We start from the raw sequence: 6,724 nt of genomic DNA on the forward strand, positions 1-6,724 counted from the left end.
ATGTATATATTAACTAGGCATGGTGATGTGTGCCTGTAGTCCCAGCTACTGGGGAGGCCGAGGTAGGAGGACCACTTGAGCTCAGGAGTTCAAGACTGCAGTGAGCTATGATTGCACCACTGCACAGACTGGGCAACAGAGTGAGACCCTATCTTTAAAAAAGTAAAAGAAATACATGGACATCATAGAGCACAGAATTAGGTATCTCTGCGGACGCCTATATAGAATGTAAGAAAGAGGGAAGGGTTAAGCCTTGCTCCATTCTCAGCCAGCCCTCATGCCTGGATGAAGGGGGTTCTATCAACTGAGAAAAGAATGGAGGAAACAAAACAGATTTGGGGAGAAGAGAATGTCAGAAATTCAATTTGCAATAATTTTGAGGCATCACTGACATCCAGCAAGCAATTAGAAATACAGGGGCAGAGCCAAGGAAAAAAGCCAAGACTAGAGATAAAGACCTGGGCATCCCTGAGCACAGGGTCAGGTTAAAATCAAGGCTTTGCATATGATGGCCAAAAGAAACAGAGCTGACTGGGGGAAGAACAGGCATACAAACCTGACTTACTCTTTTAAATGGCTTAGCTTAGTAGTTGCAAAGAAGAGGAGAAAAGGGAGAATAAGGAAGGAATCCAGAAGCTAGGACCCAGCAGGACTTAGCGAAGATGTTTACAGCATCCTGGTACTAGCTCTGTCATCTGTGAATGCTATGGTTTTGATGTGTCTCCTCCAAAATTCATGTGTTGGAAACTTCATCCCCAATGCAGCAGTGTTGGGAAGTGGGGCCCTTTGGGAGGCATTTAGGTCATGAAGGATCTGCACTTGTAAATGGATTAATGCCATTGCAAAAAGGGCTTGCAGGAGTGGGTCTGCTCTCTCTTGCCTTTCTGGTTTCTGTCATGTGTGAACACAGCAAGAAGGCCCACACCAGATGCCAGCACATTCATCTTGGACTTCCCAGCCTCCAGAGCTGTGAGAAATAAATTTCTGCTCTTTATAAATTACCCAATCTGTTGTATTCTGTTACAGTGGCACAAACAGACTAAGACAGTGTAGCATCACAAGCCCTTCTGACCTAACCTGCATTTAATTGCAAAGTGCCTGCTAGTCATTATCTATTCTCAGGCCCATGGGCTGCCTGCTCTTCCTGGTTCTGTTTCTATCACAGAGGCCTGGCCCATGGAAAGTACATTTCTCAGGCTCCCTGACCAACTGGTTTCTGGTGAATTTCCACCAAAGAGTGGCACTGGCAGGAGATTGCAGGGAGAGGAGTAGTAAAAGTTATTCCTCCCGCACCCCTTTTCTTCCCCAACACTTGCCCCATCTATCCCTTCTGGGGTGTCTCATAAGAGCTGTGCTGGGTCTCAGCACATATCCCAGCTCCTGGCATCTGGTGACATTCCCTCTGTCTTCCGTCCCTCCAGCTGCGTGTGGGTGGGGAGTCACAGCTTGCTGCTGTTGCTCATCTCTGCAATGACTCACTAGCCCATTTGACTTTCAGCTCTTCCAATATCTGAAGACTAGTTCCCTGTATTTGAATTTCTTCTATTGAACTAGCTGGTGTGGGGCCTGTTGTTGTCCTCACTGCTGCCTGATTGATAAACATACAATGATAATCCATCAGCTTCTCCCCCCACCACTGTGTCAGGCATCAGAATCTAATTCAGGCTGGGATTACCCAAGCTGATATTAACAAAGCCTGTCGTTTAAAAGTTAAGCAGAAAAGCAATTTTAAAAGAGGTGGTAAATAAAGATAAAAGCTGAAATAAACACATTGTACAACATAAAGCAGTAAAATGATAGATGAGTTCAAAAGCTGTTTTTTTGATAAGATGACTAAAATAAACAAACCTCTGACAAATTTAATTAGGGGAATATTTTTAATTAGAAATGAGAAAGGAGATAGGACAATTTATAGAAAATAGATTTTCCCTCAAATCCAGAGAGAATGTTATGCATTCTTCCAGACTAATAAACTGAAATCCTCAATGAAAAATTTCTAGAAAGATATAGATTACTAAAAATAATACAAGTATAAATCCAAACAGAATAACAACTGAGAAAAAAATTGAGAAAATCATCCAATAACAGTCCCCAAACTGCAGTTGGTCTCATTATTTCCACCAGGGCAATTTTTATATGTTTAAGAAACAGATAATTTTCATGGTGTATAAAACATACAGAGTGGGCCTGGTGTGGTGGCTCACACCTATAATCCTAGCACTTTGGGAGGCCCAGGTAGGTGGATTGCTTGAGCTCAGGCATTTGAGACCAGCCTGGGCAACGTGGCAAAATTCTGTCTCTACTAAAAACACAAAAATTAATCGGGCATAGGGTATATGTATCTGTAGTCTCAGATACTTGGGTGGCTGAGATAGGAGGATCACTTGAGCCTGAAAGATTGAGGCTGCATGAGCTGTATTTGCACCACTGCACTCTAGCCTGGGTAACAGAGTGAGATCCTGTCTTAAAAAAAAAAAAAAAAAGTATATATATGTGTATATACACATACAAAGAGATGAGTTCCTTTATGTCTGTTCAGCAAGCATGAACTTCTTCTCAAACCCTGATAAAGATAAAACATACAAAAAGAAAATTATAGGCACAGATAACATGAATATGGATAGGTAAAGCTTGAAGAAAATTCTCACCTCTAAAAAGGAACTTGTTTTACTATACTGCTATCTTCACAGGGCTGATAAGTTTTTTTGTGGGGAGGAGGGTGTTGTAACAGCTTCCCTGAGATCTAATTTTTTTTTTTAAGACGGAATTTCTCTCTTGTTGCCCAGGCTGGAGTGCAATGGCACGATCTTGGCTCACTGCAACTTCTGCCTCCCAGGTTCAAGCGATTCTCTCACCTCAGCCTCCTGAGCAGCTGGGATTACAGGCGCTTGCCACCACACCCAGCTAATTTTTGTATTTTCAGTAGAGACGGAGTTTCACAATGTTGGCCAGGCTGGTCTCAAACTGCTGGCCTCAGGTGATCCACCAGCCTTGGCATCCTAAAGTGCTGGGATTACAGGTGTGAGCCACTGAGCCTGGCCTATATTCTTATACTACAAAAAATATGGACTTTATAAATCTATGTCATCCTGATGCAAGGGCCATGCAATTCTCCACTGTACTGTCTCAACTTCAGTATATGTGCTGCTAACGCAAGCACAAAGGGTGATAACTTTACAAGTTAAATTGAAAGAAATCACAGAGGATGGATGGTTTGTATGTTATCAGAGTAAACAACCACTTGACAAAACTTCCAAAGCTAAAATCAAAGGAAAACTATCTGGAGCAAATGTTCACAGCAAATATAACAAAAAGTTCTGTGTTACGTAAAGAATTTACACACGTCGGGCCGGGCACGGTGGCTCACTCCTGTAATCCCAGCATTTTGGGACGCTGAGGTAGGTGGATCACCTGAGGTCAGGAGTTGGGCACCAGCCTGGCCAACATGGTGAAACCCCATCTCTACTTAAAATACTAAAAAAAGTAGCTGGGTGTTGTGAGGGCATCTGTAATCCCAGCTACTTGGGAGGCTGAAGCAGGAGAATTGCTCGAACCCAGAAGGCAGAGGTTGCAGTGAGTCAAGATTACGCCATTCCACCCTAGCCCAGGCAACAAGAATGAAACTCCATCTCAAAAAAAAAAAAAAGAACTTATTCATGTTGATACAAAATAAATAAATAAGTCTCCAATATGTAAACTGGCAAATAACTTGAGAAAGTAATTCATGAAAAAAAGAGATGCTATTAGTAAACAAGCATGTGAAAAAATGTTCAACTTTGCTGTGATCAAATAAATACTCACTAGCACAGTGTGGGAGCATCTTACACCCACTACATTAAGATAATTGTTTTTTTATTTTATTTTATTTTTTTTGAGACAGAGTCTCTCGCTCTGTCACCCAGGCTGGAGTGTAGTGGTGTAATCTTGGCTCACTTCAGCCTCCACCTCCCAGGGTCCAGTGATTCTCATGTCTCAGCCTCCCAAGTAGCTGGGATTACAAGTGTGCACCACCATGCCTGGCAAATTTTTGTATTTTTAGTAGATACGGTGTCCTGCCATGCTGGCCAGGCTGGTCTCCAACTCCTCACCTGAAGTGATCCACCCCACTCAGCCTCTTAAAAGTGCTGGGATTACAGGCATGAGCCACCATGCCCGGCCCCCTACATTAGGAGAATTTTAAGAGTTACCTAGTATTACAACACTGTGGTAAAGTGAGTTGACTTATATACTATTGGACATCAGGGATCATCTCAAAATTTCATAATATCCCTTTATCCTAAGGAATTTTTAAAGATTAAAAAAAAAACTACATGAGATGTTTTTTGCAAAGTCATTTCTAACAAGAAAAATAAATGTACATATATGTGTATATATTTATGTATTTTTATGTGTGGGTATATATATGTATATACACACATATGTCCATATATGTATATATACACACATATGTCTATGTATATGTGTATCTATACACATATATTTGTGTATATATGTGGGTATATATACATATATGTGTATACGTGGGTATATATACATATATATGTGTATGTGTGTATATATACATATATATGTATATGTGTGTATATATACATATATGTATATGTGTGTGTATATACATATATATGTATATGTGTGTGTATATACATATATGTGTGTATATATGTGTGTGTGTATATATATACATGCTTCAATTTCCTCATCTGTAAAATGGGACTAATGACAGTACCTAAAGAGTGATTATGAGGATTAAGTAAAGCTCTTCAGGCTGGACACGGTGGCTCATGCATGTAATCCCAGCACTTTGGGAGACCAAGGCAGGCAGATCACTTGAGACGAGCCTGGGCAACATGGTAAAACCCTATCTCTACAAAAATACGACGACAAGCTGGGTGTGACGGCACATGCTTTTTGTCCCAGCTGGTGGGAGGGATGACTGAGCCCAGGAGATCCAGGCTGCAGTAAGCAGAGCTCACACCACCACTAAACTCCAGCCTGGGCAACAGAGCAAGACCCTGTCTCAAAAAAAAAAAAAAAAGAATAATGATAATACAAAATGGTATCACTTCAAATGCATAAACACAATGATTTACAACAATGTAAACATGATGGGAAGTGGACAATTAACCAGAAGGAGAAAGGAATAATGAAAATCGCCATTGCATGAACAAGGGAGGTATATAAATCACTTTTCCTTTTGAAATTATTTTGGTTTTAGTACAAGTAGAGATCTGGTGGGAAACAAAATTAAAATATACCGAAAGCTACTCTAATGAATTGGCACCTTCTGGGCAGCCTAATATTACATCTGGGAACTCTGTATCTAAGATATTTGAAATAATAAACTCAGCATACATCCCCCCTGGGGACACCATGTGGTGTGTGGGACCAGCCAGCTGATGGCACTGCTTCACTTACCTAGAGGACCAAAGAGGCATTTATTGGCCTCAATAATATACCAGGACTGGTTATTCGATCTTCCTTAAAGATGAAGTCTTTTCCTTGGCCAGGCATGGTGGTGCATGCCTGTAGTCCCAACTACTGGGGAAGCTGAGATGGAAGGATTGCTTGAGACCAGGAGTTCTAAGTTGCACTGAGCTATGATTGTGCCACTGCACTCCAGCAAGACCCTGTCTCAAAAAAAAGAAAAAAGAAAACATGAAGTCTTTTTCTTAAACCCAATACTCAAAACGCAAAAGAAATCTCTGCACAGTTGGGAAATTGACCCAAGTTTGATCTGGATGAACAGTAACCTTCCAGAAATAGTATGGAGAATCCTTTAAAAACTAAATGTAGAACTACTATTTCATCCAGCAATCCCACTACTGGGCATCTACCCAGAGGAAACAAAGTCATTATACAAAAAAGATACTTGCACATACATGTTTACAGCAGTACAATTTGCAATTGCAAAAACGTGGAATCAACCCAAATGCCCATCAATTAACGAGTGGATAAAGACACTGTAGTACATATATACAATGGAATACTACTCAGCCATAAAAAGGAATGAATTAATGGCATTTGCAGCAACTTGGATGGAATTGGAGACTATTATACTAAGTGAAGTAACTCAGAAATGGAAAACCAAACATCGTATGTTCCCACTCATAAGTGGGAGCTAAGCTATGAGGATGCAAAGGCATAAGAATGACACAATGGACTTTGGAGACTCAGGGGGAAAGGATGGGAAGGGGGTGAGGGTCAAAAGACTACAAATTGGGTTCAGTGTATACTGCTCAGGTGATGGGTACATCAAAATCTCACAAATCACCACTAAAAGAACTTATGTAACCAAATACCACCTGTTCCCCAATAACCTATGGAAATAGAAAATTTGAAAAAAGAAATACTAAATTAAAAACCAACAAACAACAACAACAACAAAAACAGTAACCTTCCAGGAAGCTCCTTTGACCTGCAGGACCAGGACCGGGTGGTTAAGCCTCCCTTGTGTGATTTGGTCAACAGGCAGGAAGAGTTGAACAGCAGACAGCATTATCGCCAGATTCATTTAAATCTACAAATGGAGAAAAATGCAAATCACCAGAGGGACAGGCTCCAGGATAATGAGAGACGAACCTAAAGGCAGCCTTAGGCTTTTTCTTCCCAAAAGTCAGCAAAGCTTGAAAATCTCTACCCAGTCCAAAGCCATGCGTGGAAAGTGACTTCACTGGCAGCTCCTGCACTGTTACCGGCTTGTGAAGGACAAATCGGGATACGAGTA

General features: G+C 41.0%; 1 non-coding gene across 1 annotated transcript; it reads right to left on the reverse strand.

The window, feature by feature from the left end:
- Positions 1-3,058: 3,058 nt before the first annotated feature.
- LOC111547080 lies at positions 3,059-3,160 on the reverse strand. Its single transcript, XR_002733017.1, has one exon. It is a non-coding gene; the product is annotated as a U6 spliceosomal RNA (small nuclear RNA).
- Between the last annotated feature and the right edge of the window lie 3,564 nt (positions 3,161-6,724).

Source organism: Piliocolobus tephrosceles, chromosome 8, assembly GCF_002776525.5.
Source record: "Piliocolobus tephrosceles isolate RC106 chromosome 8, ASM277652v3, whole genome shotgun sequence".
NCBI lineage: Eukaryota > Metazoa > Chordata > Mammalia > Primates > Cercopithecidae > Piliocolobus > Piliocolobus tephrosceles.